At 43.0% G+C, this 19,677-nt stretch overlaps 1 long non-coding RNA gene and 1 other non-coding gene across 2 annotated transcripts in view; both read left to right on the forward strand.

Moving 5' to 3' along the window:
* The window catches only part of LOC109284626 (uncharacterized), a 1,607,267-nt gene that overhangs the window by 311,337 nt on the left and 1,276,253 nt on the right, over positions 1 to 19,677 (forward strand). The window lies entirely within an intron of this gene.
* Positions 2,488 to 2,646, forward strand: LOC132248068 (U1 spliceosomal RNA). The gene has a single exon (XR_009459423.1). It is a non-coding gene; the product is annotated as a U1 spliceosomal RNA (small nuclear RNA).

Raw genomic sequence — 19,677 nt, forward strand, 5'->3', positions numbered from 1 at the left:
GTCCTTAAAGAATCTCTTTGGGCAGAGGGAAATTAAGACCGACTCCAGGTTAAGGGAGCAGTGTGGGTCAGACAGCTCACTTGTAGACTCCTCTCACTTCCATGCACTTTGGCCAAATAAGCAACTTTCTTCCACTGCATTAATTTTGAGAGAGTTTTTTGTTTTGTGTGGTTTTTTTTTTTTGGGAGGGGGGGAGGTTTAAAGTGAACTGTTATTAATGCTATCTAGTTTTTACATTGTTACAAACAATATGCAGTTGCACACTGGCCCTCATTAATGAGCATGTATAAATGCTGGCTTTCAATACTCATAAAACATATCAAAAAATGTATGTTCTAGCATTGTACCCACTAAGCACAAGAATTTTGAACCATTTAACACTAGTTTGTGAGGGAAATTATTAGGCAAAATTTGCAGAATGAGGTGTGAATGGAAGAGCAGCTATCCTTGTTAGTGAGTCAAAACGAGAGATTCACATAGACTACTGTGGATTTTAGATCAGGGTCTTTTCTTCCTGATATTTATTTAAGGTCCTACGGCTTTGTTTAAAGACCTTTCTTAGCTTTCTTATCCCCCTAGACTTATCCCTTTAGGCTTTCTTATCTTCTTATCTCCTTTCATCAACTGATTGTTGCTCTTTGGCTCCTTTCACTGTGTTTCCATTACCTGTGCAGGATTGTTGGTTTTATTTTTTTTTAACTGGCAATATTTGAGTAGCCCACTGTGATGTTATTCCTTGTGTAACACAATGATGAATACATGTTACAATTCCCCTTCTGGGAAGGATATGAGTTGTTAGAGCTCTTAGCTGCAGAGCCCTAGTTTTTTGGCTTAAATTGGAACAAGAAATTTATGCTTTTAGCTGTGGATGCCTGTTGTTCAATCCCTGGTAGATTAGCTAAAAGGGGCAAGTATCATACATGCTCAATCACAGTGTTATTTTATGGCCTCACCTACCTTATATGCAGAAGGATTTTAAAATTTCTGTTAAATGTCCACCAGGTTTCTAAATTTCAAGGAACTTTCTTCCTTGAAGTATAATACTCTCACATTAGGTAATCCTGTTGGCCCACTTCATGTCATGCTGAATGCAAGTAGCTAATGGTCACTAGTATGAAGTCTTTTTTAGTCCTGTTCACAGATGAGGTTTCCCAAATAGCACATTGAAATAGGAAGGGATTTTCTTATTGTGCCAGCAGGGAAAGATTTCTACTTACTGATGCCCAATGAGAGGAAGACAACTTCCATTCTGATTTCAGCCAAGAAAGGAAGAGCTGTGGTCTGCCAGCCCACACCATGATTTCTTTCTCCTTCCTTTAGCCAGTGCCTTAAAAAAGTGGCAGGATAAATTCTCTATTAACTGCTGTGGCAAGTTTTTAGAAAATGATTTTTAGCAAAATGCTAAAATGCTTCTCTGATTACAAGGGAAATGCTCCCATACCAAAATGATGAGAATCTTAAAATATTGAGACAGAGTAGGTTTGGGGACAGTCCTGCTTTGAGCAGAGGGTTGGACTAAATGACTTCCTGAAGTCCCTTCTGCCCTCATTTTCTATTATTCTGTGATTTTACATTTATGCCCAAGTAAACATCAAAGCCTGGCTAAATGAAATCCTTCTTTTAAGAATGGCATCGTCTGATTCCTAAGGGTTTTAAGATCCGTAAGGTTTGCTTCTTATGTTAATAAATGGTTGTGAGGCGATCGAATGCAAATGATGATATGCACAGAGTAAGAACTTGAATGGGTAGACATTTTAAAGGCCTGCTTCTTACATCTTCCTCACATATATCTTTCTAATCTTTGTCTCAAGTATCTGAATGGACGGTGCTTTGGCATTACCTATTCCAATAAACAATAGCATTTAAAGCACTTTTTATTAATTTCTTTCTTTTTTAAAGAACTAATGTCTTTGCAAACTTACGTCAGGATCTTGGTGAATGATAAAGTAAGTCAAAATGTGTTAATATACCATGAAGGCTGCTTCTGGTTAGGCTTGGCAAGCTAGTTAATTACCTAATCAAATAATGTAAATCACCTGGTCGATTATTATCTGACTGTAGTAATAAATTATCCAATATTTCATAAAGCCAAGAATGCCGTTTTGTAGGTGATGTCTTAACTTTTTGAATGTGGCAGTGCCATCAGTTAGCAAGGCTTTGCACTCTGTCCTGCAGGAGTCTGGATACATGCACACACATGCTCTCTGAGTCTCTGTTTCAGAGCAAGCATCCCCTGCTCTGCTCCTCTCCTGAGCTTTTTCAGCTTCCTTTCCTTTCCTGCATCATTCAACCCATGTAGGTCTGCAGGCACTACTTCGTTGAGGGAAGAACCAAAACTAGTACCACAGAAAAGCTACTGGGCATTTGCTGTGACTACAGGGATCTCCAAATGCAGACAGTAAATTGCTAGGAGAGTTGGTCTGCCGCCTACTTAGCATAATTGCATTTTAAAAAATGGACTTTTGTCTTTTATCTTTGTTATATGTGTTACTTGGAGGGGAGACACCAGGATCACCCAGGTGGTTTTCCCAGGGTGAGGCTCACCCCTTGCACTCTGGGTGTGCTGACACCTGCGGTTTCCCCAGATGTGGGAAACTCGACTGCATAATTTGTAGAAATGGAGGACTGTACTCATGCTCTCCCTGGAAGAAGAAAAAAAATCTTTCTCTCTTTCTCTCTCTTTTTGTAAATGTTCGGGCTGACCTTGAGTTTTTCAGGATAAAAGCCAAGGAAAAGAAGAACTGTTCAGTCTTGAATATAATTTACATTTAAACTTACCTAACATGCATAGTTATAAAAAATCATTACAATTTTTTAAAATGTATAACATTACAATAACATGTAATGTTATTGTTTCACAAGAACAGTTAACTAACTTGGGGGGAAGGGGTTCGAATTAGCACGAGTCTCTAACCTACTGAAGATTAAAGCTCTCTTTACTGTTCTAATAAATTAATATTATTTGACTGAGTTTATTTTTAACTAATCAAATACCCAACTTTGATTATTTTTAACTAATCAAATAACCCTACTTCTACTCATATAATTCCCTCATCACCATGGTCTCTGAATCTTGTCCAGTAGTAGGTCTAGAAACTTGACTAGTTATCTGTGGTTATTTCTCTTTGGTCTCCACTGGAGCCATTGTGTACCGTGTTTTGTTTTTCTTCCCCCCCCCCCCCCCCCAATCTTTGATAGGTTTTTCATTTGTTAGAGAATCCCAAATCAAAGATGAGTGCTATGAGCTTGAAGAACAAAGTCTTGAGGTTTATGTACAAATTTGTTCCTCTGTCTCAGACAAGACACTCAGAAGGCCCTGCCTGTTAAATGGATAAACTTTTCCTTTACAGTGTTACATGCCATCACGCCTAAGGAGAAGAGAGCGAAGACTTGTCATGATCATCATTCTGGAGCTTTAGGTGATGTTATAGGTATTCCAGGACTGAGCTTTTGAGCACCTTTAGCATAAGAATGGAGACCAAGACCTTGAACTTGAGTTAGTATTCAGTAGAAATAATGTAGAGAGTGGAGGATACCTTTGAAATGTTTGCAACCCTCGATGTTGCTGAGAAAGGTGTGCTGCAGCATTGTATAGCACTTGTAGTTATTTAAGGTAGGTTTTACTTATTTTAATGTCATCATGCTCAGGTATGTTGCATTGCTCTGGTCCAGCCAGTTTACTAGGAGAAGACAGTCTCCTCTCTCCTAGCTACTGAGAGCTGGTAAAAAGTGTCACACTGGGTATGTACACATGCTCATTAATGCTCAGTAGTTACTGTTAGTACTTGGTTAATGAAGTACTAACTAAATGTGCAGTAACTACAGTTAGTGGACAGTAGTGCTGACTCACATTTTTTTGTGATGTTTACTGCACAGTAGCCTAATACTACTGTGCAGTAGTGTAGGGCACAGTTTTTTCCTGGCATGCTACTGTGCAGTGTTATTAGGCTACTGCGCATTAGGCATCTTGTGTAGACGCGCCTCAGGGATGCAGTTCTATAAGAGTTTATTATGGATGAGGAGTTCAGGAACACTTGTAAATTAGGGGCTAATTTGTCCAATTGCCATTGCGTGTGTCTACACGAGATGCTTTACTTCACAGTAGAGCGAATTGCTGTGCAGTAAGCATCCACGTCTACACGTGCAGATGCTTACTGCACAGTAATTGTCTCTAATCATGAGTAAATTTGCTACCTGCAAATGCAAGTAGCAAATCTACTCCTGAGTAATTATTGCACAGTAGCACATTTGCAGATGCCTGACTGGGAGCAAATGTGCTCCTGGTCAGCTGGGGAGCAGGCGGCAGAAGATTGCTCCCTGCCTCCGGGAGCTTCTTGAGGCTAGTATGGGCTCTGCCACTGAAGCTTGGGCAGGGACAATGTCCTCCTGCCCTGATAGCAGGGAGCTCCCAGCCCCCACTCCACAATCATGGGGTCCAGGCTGGTAAATTCTTATCTCGCAGCCTGAATCCCATGGTCACAGCACTGGCACTGGGAGATTCTTCTCTCCCAGCACCAGCTTCATGACCTCTCCCAGCACCGGCCCCACAGCCACAGAGCTGGCATTGGGAGAGAAAAATCGCCCAGCTTGGATCACTTGACCGTGAGGCTTGGACTGGGAGATAAGGATCTCTCAACCCTGGCTCGCCAACTGCAGGGCTTGGGCTGGGAGGTAAGGATATCCCAGCCCGGGCCCTAAGATCACAGAGTGGGGGCTGGGAGCTCCCTGCTGCTGGGGCAGAGGGACATTGTCCCCGCCAAGCCCTGATGGTGGAGCCTGCCCCAGCAGCAGGCAGCTCCTGGGGGCAGGGAGCAATGTCCCAGCCCTCACCAGGAGACAGCTGTCTGGGCTAGCACTCTGGGCTAGCACTCAGGGGGAGCCTAGAGGTCCCCCTGCCTACTGCAGGGGCCCGTTGCTGGGCCACAGGGAGCAGGAGCAGTCTGTTGCTAGAAGCAGCAAATCTGCTCCCACGTTCCTGCACATATAGATATGCTCCTGGGAGAGTTTACTCTCAAGTAGTTTATTCAAGAGTAAACTTCTCCCGAATTATTTGCATGTGCAGACGTGCCCAGTGTATTCCTGTTACCAGTGCAGATTTGTGGAGCAAAGATTGTGAGCAGCTAGGACACAAGCCTGTGAATTGGTTTCAAATCCTGAGCCGCTACACCCCTCCTGTGTGACCATAGGCTAGTCACTTAATGCCTCAATACCTTAATCCACCTTCTGAAGAATGGGCATATTTATTTCCTGGAATCTTTAGCTCTTTAAATGGACACATACATATCAGCAGCCCCTAATGTAAGCACCATAAGCATTTGAGTCCAGCAGAGGGGTATTGGGAGGATAAAGTAATTTAATGATTATGACTGTTTCTATTGGCACGCATTGAGGAGGCATGGTTTTGTGGTATCCCCAAAATTGACATTTAAATGGCAGGACTCAGGCCATTTAGATGAGCTAGAGGTGTAAAGTACTATTCAGCATGATTAAAGATAGCCATAAGGGAGCCTATATTGTCTGTCATTGATGGATCTTTTTTCAGTTGCCATTATTTTTTCAGAGTTTGTGGAATTAAGGGGTCTGTTGCCCCTCACATTTCCACTTCAGTGTCTTTGTTTCTGATTTACACTGGTGTGTGTTACAGCATGCTCAGCCCACTGGAGCTTAATTTCTAGAAGGGGCACGACCAGTGCAATTTCAAAGCCATTAAGGGATTTAGCAAGAGAAGAAAGGGAGTGAGCAAGAAAACTGCCTTCAAATACCAAAGAACACTAGGGCTGAAAATACTGAGGGCATTTCTATACCCAGGTGGGGGGGGGGGGGGTGCCACTGCTGCACACATTTGGGCATGCATTAATAAATACACCCAAGACAGACCTATAAATGAACAACGCATGCATGCTAGACGTACGTTATATTTTTTTTCAGCCTGCAGCATGCACAGTCATGCTGCACTTCACTGCAGTGCCTCTAGCACGGTCAGAGGTGATGCCCCAAGTCTGAAATTTGCATGCTACGGACCTGCAATGCTGAGCTCCGTTCTCATCACTCAATTTTAATATGATACACTCTGTGTACAGATAATTTTTCATGGCTTCCAGCAGGCTCCAAGTCCTGTGATTCAAGCAAGGTTTCTTCTGCTGTCAGTATAATCGCAGGATTATACATACTCAAAATGCATGTCATGTCAAATTCTTCGGCCACTAAAATGTTATGCCTGGGGCATTACAAGCTTCATTTGTTTCAAATATAGCGATTCAGATTGTTGCACTGCAGTTAACAGAATTTCACTGCCTCGTACTGGAATTCCCTGTTACTGTAGCAGGTGACGGTGATAAGAACATACACTGCAGATTAAGCTGATTTATTGGAAGTTACTGTGTGAGGAAGGAGGGCAGCATGCTTAAAAGAACACCTGTTAAGCAAATCAAGAGAGCTAAAGGGATATATTTTCTGGGCACCCAACCAAAAAAAGACTAATATTTATATAGGTATATAATATAATGCCATTATTCCACACACGCGTTAAGAAACCTAGATAAATTCCAGAAGGTGGTGTTCTCAACTTGGGGGATGTGGAAAGGGCAAAACTATAAATAAGAGAAAGATTGCTAAGCCAACATTAACTTTGGCATTCCTAGCTTGTATGGGTTGATCGCATTAATCTTTTTAAATAACTTTCATGTTTGTCACTCTTGTTATTAATTTAGTTCACAGGAATGTATTAGGGTAAATACTCTCTCCTAAAGTAATGGGAAATAAAATGTATTATGCCTACGGGCTAGACAAAACTGAATGACTTGAAAGGAGCATGATAGTTCAGCCTGTGTGTATAGAAATATTATATGGCACAACTGGTATAATTACATTTGTATTATTGATTTTCATTATTTCATTAATTTGTATTACGGTAGCTCCTACATACCTCTGCCTGGAGTGAGACACCATTGTGCTCATCTCCATACAAATACACTGAGCTAAGTTGTGATAGACGTTGTGTCAGGCAGAGTTAGTTTAATATTTAAAGCAGAAGTTGGTGGCATTTTCTGAGCATCTTTTTGGGTTTACAAAATGGCTAGCTATTTTTCTTCCTGGAAGAAATGGCACATAGACAACTCTCTCTGGCAGAAAGCTCAGTTCTGCCCCATCTCCGAAAGTGGCTGCCTTGTCACTGTCTCTGTTCAGGGCCTTGTACAAGTTTGATTGCTTCAGAAACAATCTCCTTCCCCTTCCTGTCCCTGTCCACGACTTCCTCATCTAGTGAATGCCTAATCTGAATTACTCACTGGCCTAAAAAACATAGAGCCAGTGTATCTATCTGACTCTGTTATGACTACATTGAGAGACCAAGGAACTTCAGAACTGCAACTGCCAGACGATGGATTGTTCTTTAACTCATAGATTTAACCTCTTCTGGCAGTGCAATTATTTCCTAGACTTTTTTGCTCTTATACATATAGATCTTAATTCTGGACACTTTATATATCAGCAACATCCAGGGGAAGATTCAGGGAGGTGGGGGCAATGGTGCAGTTGCTCCCTCCCCGCTTTGATTTCTGGCTGACCCAAAATTTAAAACAAACTGCCTGACAATGGCAGCAACTTTTCTATTCAGGCAGCTGTAAATGAGGTTTATTTTTATTTTTATTTTTTTGTGGCTCATTATAATCTATGTGATTCATTCTAAACTCTTCATTCCACAGGCGTTAATGACTCTCTCGCCTTTATAATTGTCTTGATGTTCCATTTATCAAGCTATCCTTTCTTTTACAATTCTGCTGTCCGATAGCTGCTCCTTTTAATGTTGCTCCTATTTCGTAGTCATGCACACTTTTTTTTAAATCAAGCTAAAAGCATCAACTCAAATATGGAAATAACTTTAAGTGAATCATTTTCTGCATGGTCAAGATGCTCAAGAAGTCTAGATTTTGTTTTATGAATATTAGAGATGTATGTTTCATTCTAAACACTAGACTTAGTCTAGCCTACTTTAAATTCTTTAGACAACAGGACTAAGGAAATAGCATATTTTGATTATTTTTGTCTACTTTGCTGTGTTTTATATATAATATATGATACAGCAAATTAACGCCCATTCCAAAAAAGTTATATTTGTTTTTGCCCTGACCTTAAACTGAACAATATAGCCCTAGCACCCTTAGCATGTTAGTAAAGATTCTAGTTTATTTTTGCCTGGAAAAAACTGTGTTGTGTTATATATGATGGTACACCACACCATCTGCACCCTTCTTTGCAAAATCCTAGTTCTGTGCATGGCAACACCTTTTGAAGAAGTCATAATGGTTTGCCATAATTATAGAGCAGATGATTACCCCTGCCTCTAAGATCTTGGAATCTAAAACGTGTATATTAATGACCCAGGGGTTATATAGTTGGTTTAATAAAATATACTACCACAAAAATCCTTGCCACTTGCATTTGCCTGGACCATCATGGCTACATCATCCCAACACTACTCAATCAGGACGTGTGTGTGTGTGTGTGTGTGTGTGTGTATTTTAAAGAAAGCAATTGACTGTAATTGCTATCTTGTAATTTTTATGATTTGAGTATATCTTCAGCCCCATAGGGGTTTTTTCCTGTTAAATTATCAACCTTTCAAATACAAAGGAATAAGAAACTCACAGATTACATGTCGACTACAGTATCACAACACTACTCCAAAACTCATTCTGTTAAAAAAAATACAGTGAATAAATGACACTGCATTTATACCATGCCTTTTACGCCGGGAAGATCACACATCACTTTATATCCTTTATTGATGAGACTGCACACTAAATATGGAGCACACTTCATCCAGTCCTAAAGTACAATTATCTGTAAGGTGGAACAATGTCCGCTGTACTGATCAGAATTTGCAGGTGAATGAACCCAGGCATGTTTCATTTATTATGTGATTATGTGGCATAAATTGCAATATGCCACACATTCAGCCAGTTCATGGCACCATAAAATAACAAGTCAGCCACAAAAATGTTCCACCTTAAATTGAAAATGTGGCATGTATCTCATACACAGGGTTGCCCTGGTGGACTCTGACAACTGGCTGATTGAAAGGATCATGATAGCCATTAACCAGACTGATTAGCTACTCCTCTGCATTGTCCCAGAACAGCCCTGCATCTCAAACCAGACCCAGGACTATCCAAGTCTGATGCCAAAAATCAGCTGATTGTTAACATTGCCCCTGGGCAGCCAAGGTTTTGTTTCTACTCTCACCCCACGTGGCAATGCACCTTTGCGTGCTTGTCACTTCGAGGGTTTTAGCAGGCTGCAAGGCAGCCTGCAGGTGACTGCAGAGCCAATCAGGTGGTCACATGACAACCAAAAGGCCACTTGATTGGAGCAGGGCTGAGTAACTGCAGTATAAAAGCAGGCCCTGAGAAGCAGAGCTAGCAGTTGCTACAGGGATGCTGCTGGAGTAACATTGTCCAGCTGGAGCAATTCTGCTCCCAGAAACACTTTGGAGGTCAAGTTAGGAACTATGGGGAAGGAGGAGGTTCCTAGGGACCCAGTGGGGTCCCAAGCCCCAAGGAAATGGCTTTGGGTCTAGGAACAGCAAGGCTAGCCTAGGAGGAGGCTTAGATTTGTGGGTAAGCCCCTGATTAGAACTGGCAATGTGTGAGGCCAGGGGCTCAAACGAGCCCAGTTGAGTGAAGGGCTACCTTATGTAAGATCTCTGATGAACCAGGCCAGTCCAGGAAAGCAGGACTTTATGATAGGGCCCAGTAGGGGACCCCTACTGAGTAGGCAGGTCAGCTGCTGCTACACTGATGACAGGGAATCAAAACTGGTCAAAGCAAGGGGGCCAAGGTGAAAAGGCTAAAGAGCAAGTAAGCCCACTGCGAGGGGCAGGTGAGGGCTGTGGAGGGCTATCTGGCATCCCAACTAGCCTGGAGGCAGGGCCAGGGCTGGAAACAGGCTCAAGGTCCCTTCGATGTTGCGGAGGACATCACTGCCAAAGGGAAGATAGGTTCAGCTGGTCAGCACTTTGAAATGCCAGAGGCTGAAGCCCATCCTCCTGGGGGGAGGAACCCTAAAAGGGGGTCAGAGAGAGATGGGCCAGTGGAATAGTGCAGTTCATGAGATGGAGCCTGCAATAGAGTGCCCCTGAGCGAGCAGCTCAGTAGGAAGAAAGACCGGGACAGGTAGACCTCAAGTTGGTTCTGGGGAATGACTTAAAACTACATCCTGCTGGGGAGGATGGTGTGGTGGGGCTGCCAGTGGCGGGGCAGTCCTTGGGAAATGCCACGCCTGTGCCTCCCTAGTGAAAGGCGAGTGTGGGGTGCCGGAAAGCCCTCCACCCCTGCTGTGGAGAGCAAAGGCTAGGGGAGCACACCCTGAGAGAAAAGCAACAGGCTTGAACAACATCAAGGAAGCCAGGAGGGCCTGAGGCCCAAAGCCTGAGAGTGACTCTTGGGCATCTGCACAGGGGCTAGGAGGGCCCAAGGTCAAAATGAGAGTGGGGCCTAGTGGGAGGCCCAAAGGAGGTGGGGTCTAGGGGCATCAACAGATGCCTGAGGTCTGAGTGGGCTGTAGGCCAAGAGTAGGGTCCAGGCACATCTAAAGACACCTGAGGCCCATGGAGTGTAAGACCCCGCAGCCCCAGTGAGGGGGCAGAATAATGTCCCCAGTGAGGGGCAGAGTGTGTGGGGCCAGAGGCCTAATGAGAGACAAGGAGTCCAGAGGGCATGTGGGAATTGAGGCCCCAGTGAGGGGGCATGTGGCCAAGGCTCGTCTACAGACACCTGAGGCCACGTTTGGGCCAGAAGCCGAATGCGGCCCAGCAGTGGGGTTGGGGGAGTAACAGTAGATAGTTTGGGCCAGTGGCCTAGTGTGGCCCAGCAATGGGAGAGTTAGTAGTGATTTGGATGTCATCTGTGAGGCATGGGACATGGTAATGGGGAGGTCGAAGCTGTGTATAATGCCCTTGGCATTAGGGCACTAAATGCGCAGCCTCCCACATTTTTCATTGGCTTGTTTGATACATCAAAACGTGGCAGGCAAATCAGAATGGACTACCCTAGATAGGTGGGTGGGCCAATACTGTGACTGGCCCCCTGCCACACCAGATTTCAGGCAATAGGGTCCCAAAGTGGGACCTGGGGCTATCCTATGCCCAATTCTGATGCTCAGCTAAGTGTCAGGATTGGGCATGGGGCAGCCCCTGGGTCTAGGCTACAGCTGCCACCTACCCCCAGGCTCAGACTGGGGGCAGCCCTGGGTCCCAATTCAACCCAGGCAATCACATGATTGGGATCTGAGGAATTTTATGCTTCACCCCAAACGTCACACATCCTACCATGCACTTCTAGCATCTTTCCTAACGTCTGTCTGAAATCATTCTCCCTCCCAGTGTCTATACTCTAGCTAGTCTGACTGAACTTCTACCATGCTGTGATGGGGAGGGGTACTGTACAATTTTCAGGACAGGAAATGAAGTAGAACAATGCACTCAACTCTACAGTGGCCTCGATGACAGGTGAGAATAAAGGGCTCAGGCACTGAAGGGCTCGGGCACTTGTTACCTTAGCATGAGGTATCAAAGCTTTTGTTGTTATAACATTCATATCCTGCACTTAAAAGCTCCAAAATACTCTGTTCTCTGTTGCTCTCTTTTAGACATCCTTCTGGAAGGAAAAGGCAAGAGGAGGGTTTGTAATGTTGTAGAGGTCTTTCATTTTTCACTTTATAAAGATTCTCCGCTAACAAACTCCAAGAGGTCTCTTTCCAGTTTGTGTCTTAAACCTCTGTTAATCACCTTTGTGTGAATATTCAAAGTAGTGCAAACAGGAATCCAATTTCTATAACATTGCTGAGTACAGACTTGTAATTAAAAAAAAAGGTGAAGGAGATGAGCAAACCTTTATAGAGGCTTTTATAGCTCCAACCTGAATTGTTTTTTAACGTGTAGCTATGAGGACCTCCTGTGTAATATTTGTAAATGGCAATATCAATGCTGTTGTTAAAAATGTCTCAAATGAAAAAAAAAAAAAGATTTGGGCAGGAAGTGCACTATATAGAAATAGCATTTCCACCAGTTTCTAACATTAATCAAATCGGGCGATCTATGGAATCAAGATCCCATCTCATGCAAATTCATGGCTGCTAGTACAACAGTTGCAATTTGCTGGTGATGCTGATTCACAGTGTGAAGTGGGTATGTACATAATACAGTCTTCCTCTTGCTTTTATAATGGCACTATGCTGATAGTCCCACTCCCTACTGCTTTATTTCAGCTCAGCATCAGCCCCAGGTTGCTCCTTGGGTGGGAGGAACCTAAGGTCTTCTTTTAAGAGAGCTAGTGTCTTTTTAATGGCATTCAGGAAAGCAAAAACTGTTTCCTCCAAGCAACAAATTATAGCAACATTAAGCAACAATTACTATAATGAAAATTATTGAAGCAGCAAGGTAGCAGACAAGCTGTGTACATCTGGCCTGTTCATCTGCTACTATGAAGAGCGCTTCAGAGAGAGAGAGCAGCCTGATCATGGTGTTTTTAGTAGTTTTTTAACTTGAAGGAAAACAGTGAATGTTGTTCTATCTCACAGGCTCAGTTTTGCCCTCTTGTAGGAGAAAGCCCATGAAGTATAAAGACATCACTGCATACAGTATGATCCAGCATCTCCTGAGCTGTTACATGACATCTTCCTAGTCTAATCTTAGTGGCACTGGAATGGGAATGTCTAGGCACTGCAAGATGGGATCTTAAATCATTAAGCAGTTGAGTCTGTGCTAGGAAGCTCCATGCTGCTATAGGTAGCATCTTATAAATGAGTTGGAAATTAAAGGAATCAACTATTTGTGCTAATTAAAAATCATATGAAAAACTGTAGTAATTAACATGAATGTCCTGCCAAATCCCAGTTTAAATACTTATTGTGTTCTAAAAAAAGAAATTCCTTCTAAACCTTGAATCACATATAAGTCTCTGGCTCATCCTAAAAGTCTGTAGGGCTGAAATGCATTTTTAGTTACTACATTTCCCCCAGAGGTAAATTAGAGGTTGTGAACCAACGTGAATGTCTAGTTCCTATATCTGAAGTGATATTCTTAGGATATTTCTGAATGGAAAACAACATGAAATATGAATCACCTTTATTGTACTTATATTACTTGATCTGACTGACTGTAGCTGACATTTCTTGATCCTCAGTTAAGAAAAATCAGTTGGCAGTTTGATACACATGACCAGATTTTTATGGGTATTTTTTATTTGCATATATGTGCAAACACACATTCTTGGTTCTTTGCAAATGGACCTTGTAGCAGTTCTTTCCAAACAAACCAGCAAATATAGCGTAAAAATTCTCTGAGTGACAGGCCTTAAAAGATTACAAACCAGGGAAACAATCTGAGCTGAACTTCTAAATGAGCAAAGCTTGCAGATTCTTTAAAGTTATTTTTGATGGCATGGGGTCTGACTGAGCAAAGCACTTAAGTGTGAGCTTGACTTTACATATGCATTTTAGTAAATCCCTTTTCAACAAAGCAAAAACTCATGTAGTTAAAGTTAATCATACCCCTAAGTATTTTGCTTAATTTTCTAATTTCATAGAGTTTAAGGGCAGTAGGAATGACTAGATCATCTGGTTTGAGCTCCTGCATATCACAGTACATTTCATCAAGTTAGGCCTATATTCAGCTCAATAATTTGCATAAACCTAAAGCACTGCAGTGCTCCAAAGACTAATCTGTAGTGTGTTACAGGCAGGGAACAGGAGAGATCAAAGTGCTAGCAAAATGCTTAGCCTAAAACAGCTTACAGGTGCAAAGATTTCAGGGTCAGAAGGGACTCCTTAACTTAAGGATCTCCTTTCAAATAAATAAAGACAAAATTATTTGCTTACGAAAACAAAACATAATATATATTCCAGTTAGATTATATATTACAACTTGAGAAATGTAGGCTGGATAAAACTACTATAAGGTGGATAGATAATTGACCCAGTAGCCACTACCAAAGGGTAATTATTACCTGGTCCATGACAGAATGGCAGGACATTTTGAGTGGAGTCCCACAGGGGTCTGTCCTCAGCTCCATGCTGTTTAATGTGTTTATCAGTGATTTGGATGCTGGCATAGGAAGCTTCTTGAGCAAGTTCATTGACAAGAAATGAGGAAGGATTGTGAACACAGCGTCGGATGCGAATGCAGTTCAGAAGGATCTCGACAGATTGGCAAGCTGAGCTAGAGCTAACAGGATGAAGTTCAGTGTGGACAATTGCTAAGTGCTATACCTCGGGAACAATCATCAAAAACACAAATTAAAAATTGAGGCTGGCTGGATGGCAGCTCTATAGAAAAGGACTTTGGAGGCTTGGTAGACTCAATATGAGTCTGCAGTATGATTCAGCTGCACAGAAAGCAAATGTAATTTTGGGCTGTATCAATAGAAGCACTGGGTGCAAGACACAGGAGGTGATAGCACCTCTATACTTGATATTGGTTAGGCCTCATCTGGGGTATGGGGCTCCACATTTCAAAAAGGACATGGAGAAGTTAGAGAGGGTCTAGAGGCGGGCATCAAAAATGACCAAGGGCTTGGAAGGCAAGTCCTGCAAGGACAGACTGAAGGGGGTAGGCATGTTCAGCTTGCAGAAAAGGAGCTTAAGGGGGGACATGATAGCAGTCTTCAAATACATGAAGGGCTACCATAAAGAGGAGGGAAAACATCTTTTCTCTCTTGCTGCAGAGAGGAGGATGCAGACGAATGGTTTGAATTTTCACCAAATACGTTTAGATTAGCTATCTAGAAAAATGTCTTCACTGTGAGAATAGTGAGGCAGTAGAATAGACTGCCTAGGGAAGTTGTGTACTCTCCATCACTGGAGGTGTTCAAGAAGAGGTTGGATACCCACTGGTCATGGATGATCTAAGTGTAGCTATGCCTATGTACTACTATGGGTATTTCCCATGCTTCTGAGCTTTCCAGGTTCCCCCTCCCCTCTCCCCTCTCATGCTTTCTGTTACATGTGTCAGGGGGTGTTTTTAAGCCTTCTCAGAGGCATTGGTTGTTGGTTACAGCCAAAGATGGGGACTTTGAATGCGGTGTGCCAATGCTTCTGCTGGGACCAAATCTGGAGGTTCCTGGCTAAAGAGCCTTGCCCCTCTGCTTAGGGTCAGATCAATGGCCATATTTGGGGTCAGGAAGGAATTTTCCCACATGGTCCGACTCGTATGGATAGTGGGGTTTTTGTCTTCCCTTGTAGCTGGGATCCTCTACCCAGGATCTCTTGAGCATATATTGACAACATTTCATAGAAACAGGACATTGGCTCAGGGTTGATGGTAGTCTTATGTAGAGTTTAGATTATGGTTTGTAGGGGAAGGTATGGATAGGGATTATCCTGCCTCAGGCAGGGGGTTGCACTAAATGACCTCTGGCGGTGCCTTCCAGGCCTGCTTCTCTATGACTGTATATTATTTGTTTTCATAACCAGACATTTTTGTCTTCATGTGAAAGGTGATTCTATTTTTTAATTTACTTTGATCATCCTCATTAATCCCTCTCTCTCCCCAGGCAAACAGGTTACAGAAACTGGATTAAAGCATACTTGTACAAAGATATCTAATACTGTTCTAGAGATTCCAGTCAATAACATGTGCATCTCTTCCTTTAGGGAGCTGTTTCAATGAACAAGGCTAGAAAATTGCCTCATATTTCAGGTCTGAATTTCTATAACTTCGGTTTCCAGTCACTGGATCTTGCTATATATTTGTCAATAAAACTGAAGGCTTCCTATTGTCAGATACTTCTTTTATTTAAATACAATGATCAAGATGCCTCCTAGCTTCACAAGCCATTACTGTCCAATTACTGGATCCCTTTTTTGGCTTTCATTTGAGCTTTTTCTGATACTTGAGGCATGGGCATTTGAGCTGTGCACAGTATTTTAGCTCTAGTCCTCTCAATGCCATGTCCAGCATCACACCCCAATGTATCACTTCTATATTCCTTTTTTAGATCCAAGATTACATTAGCCATTTCCCCACAATGTTGCACTGACCACTCATATTTAAACAATTATCTAGGATGATCCCCTAAATACTTCCCTAAGAGAATGCTTTCCAACACAAGGCTTCCCCTCCTGCAGCTATCACCACAGGGGCAGGCAATTATTTCAGGCAGAGGGCTGCTTGCCGAGCTTTGACAAGCTGTCAAGGGCTGCATGGGTAGCCCTGCCCCTTGACAGGTGCCCTGCCCCCTGGTCATCATCTTGGGACTGGAAGTCCCACCCCCTAACCCCCACCCTTTATCACCAGAGGTCCCTCCCCTTGCACCCAGAAATACTTCTTTCAGCAAGGGGTTTTGCCATCTCAGAACCAGAAAAATACCAAATTTTATTTTAAAAAGCGAACATCTACAACATTCATTAATTTGATTTAAAAAAAATATTTTCATCCTGATTTACATGCATTTGTGTAGTGTACACAGAGGTGTACACGGCTTAAAATGAAGTCTTACTCTTGTATACTGTGGGGGGTGCCTCCAGCAGAGGTGGGTATAGATTAGTGGGGGGCTGTGGGTATGTGGGTATATGGGGGAGAGTGGATAGGTTTTTGGGGGTGGGGGTGGGGAGAGGGACCATGTGGGTGTGTGTGGATATGTGGGGTATTGGTGGGTATAGGGTTTGTAGGGGGCTCTATGGGGGGAGAGTAGCTCAGGTGTGTGGGGGTATGGGTATGTGGGTTTACATGTATGGCAGTGCAAGGGAGGTGTGCATGCCTGTGTATGGTGGGGTGTACTTGTGGGACTCGCCCTATGAACACACACACACACACACTCTCTCCCTCTTCCTCCCTCCTTCATTGCACAACACACACACTATGTGCCTCCCTCACCACACACATACACACACACACTCTGCTTCCCTTGCTATACACACTCACTCACTCTCCTTCCCTCTTTGCTCTCTGTATCTCTCTCTCTCCCTCCCTCATTGCATGGACACACACACAGACACAAACACAGACACACAAACTGTTTCTCCTTCCCTTATTGCATGGACAGACAGATGGACACACACACATACACACTGCGTGCGCCTGTCTCACTACACACACACGCACCCCCCCTTCCCTTTCCTGGTCCCAGTGTATCGGCGTGGCCCCCATGGTCAGGCAACGCAGCCAGGGCCATGTGGTGCTGGAGCAGCCGTGTGCAGGGAAAGCTGCCCTAGGCAAAGAATTCTGGGTGGGTGGGAGGGGGCTGGAGGTGGGGCAGGGCTGGGCTGGCTTTGCTGCTCAGTCCTCGTGGCTTCCCCTGGGTCCTACTGCCCCTGACTCCTACTATATTTGACAGGCAGTGAGGAGCAGATAAATATTAATCTTCTACACTTTTTAGGTGCCCCACGGGCTGGGTAGCATGTCCAGGCATGCCAGATCCAGCCCACGGGCCATATTTCGCCCACCCCTGCTATAACCAGTCTGCTTTGTTCACAAATGTGCTACTTTGCCTTTCAGTGTATTTAAATATACTTTGCTGGACTGACTGAAATCTCATAGTCTGTGTTACCAGGCCCCCTCTGTGCCTGACCCATAGAGGATGTGAGTTATTACAGTCCCCAGCTACATAGTCTTACCTTTTTAGGTCAGACTCCAACACCTCAGGCTTCTTACTTCTCCAATTTACAGTTCCATTCCTCATTTATTGACCTTGATCATCACACACCATTTAACCAAATATTTTGGATCACTGCGTAATAGCAATAACATCCTTCTGACTTAGTTCCATGCCAGTCTTTGTGTGCTCTGCAAACTTCATGAGGCTTTACTTCAGTGTTGAGATCATTGATATTATCCAGACCTTTCACTAAGGGCTAAGATAGCATTTGCTACCATAAGGTAAGTATTAAGAAGCAACTGCTGTACTATAAATTCCCATACCCCTTTACCTCACTGTAATTGGTTGGTGTGCATATAGTTTTTTTTTTCTTGCTATGTGTATAAACAATGTTTAATTTATATTGTAAGTACTGTAAACTTATAGAAGTGTTCAGACCAGTTAATTGGTTTGTTTGGGGCTTTTTAAATGTTATTTTAAAGTCAGAAGTTTGTAAAGCTCTTACTGTACACTTATTAAACATCTAAGAGCTCCAAATACTTGGTGGTTGTAGGCACATGGAAAACAGACTTAAAGGAATTTGCTACGGCATAGTGCATATAGCATCCCTCCCTGCGGAGGCTAACTTTCAAACTGCAGACTACTCATTTTGACTGATTCGTGTAATGTTCTTGCTAAAGCTCATGCTAAAGCTCAAGAAATGGGCCTTGAATCTCTCCAGCTGGAGGACGCAAGAAAAAAAAATGGTTTATGTTTTGAAGAAAAAAGTTATTTACTGTCAAGTTTATGAGCTGTAAGCCAGAAGTCTTTTGAATTACACCACCAATACTGGGCCATTTGCATGAGGCTTTTTGTGACTTCTGAGAATTTGTGATGGTCCAGGGTGACCTTGTTTATTCAAACCCATAATTTTTCATCCCATGCTTATGCATTTTTTTACCTAGTAACCATCTTTTTTTTTCGCACCCCTAGAGACACAGGTGCTGTACTGAAGCCATTTTTCACCAAGTATGCTACTGTGGGGTCAATTGTGTTGATTGCTAACAGATTGAATTAAACAGAAAGCACGTAGTACTTCAGTTAGCCTTAATTAGAGTAAGCAATACATGTGTTCCATTCCAGATGAGACAACTTGATGAAAAAAGCAGCAGGAAGTCGTTATAAAACTAGTAAATAAGGCATTGTTAAATCTGAAAAGGAAATAGCAAAAACACTTTGAAAACATATTAACATTGAAGTTTGGGGGTGAGGAAAACACAAAAGGATATTTGTTCTCCAATTTAACTTCAGGAGTCCCATCTGTAAGGGGGAGCTTTCTGTTTCCTGTCATCCTTGTAAGCACATATTTAAATGCATGTGCCTACAACTGAATATTTTGGGAGGCCCAAATTAGAGTGGGGGTGCCTGACACTCATTTGGCTCCATTGTAAATCAATCCATCAGGACTGAGGCAGGCACAACAAAGCAAGACTTTAGCATGATTCCCATCTAAAAACTCACCGGCATGTTTCACAGCCCTTTTGCACTTATATTTTGAACAGATGCCAAAGACATATCAAGGTGTCAAAGTAGCTTTGTGCTTTGGGATGGAGTCTGATTCATTTGGGTAAAACACTGGGGCCAGATCCCTTACTGGTGTAAGTCAAGGTCCCTTCATTCATTGTAGCAGCTGAGGATCACTCCTATCATTTTTATTTTTCTCCTGTCACCCCATTAACAGTACTGAATGATTTTTAATGGAGAAGCAAGGCTGGAAGGGACCTCCAGAGGTCATGTAGTCGAATCTCCTGCCTGAGGCAGGTTCATCTCTATCCAAGCTATCCTACACAAATCAATAATTTAACTTCTTAGTAAAACTACAGTCAACCCTGACACAACATAAGACATACCATCCTAACCTGCCACAGATAAAGCAGGGGGACCGCAGTGGCCAACATCCTGCTTTTGCAAAAGCTTGTAGAAGTCCATGGGGGAAAACTCCTTCCTGACCCCAAATATGGTGATCAGTTTGACCCTGAGCAGAGGGGAAAGACCCTCTAGCCAAGTCCCTCTAGCTTTGAGTCCCAGCAGGGGCATTGGCACACCC

The sequence above is a fragment of the Alligator mississippiensis genome, chromosome 1, assembly GCF_030867095.1.
Source record: "Alligator mississippiensis isolate rAllMis1 chromosome 1, rAllMis1, whole genome shotgun sequence".
Lineage (NCBI taxonomy): Eukaryota > Metazoa > Chordata > Crocodylia > Alligatoridae > Alligator > Alligator mississippiensis.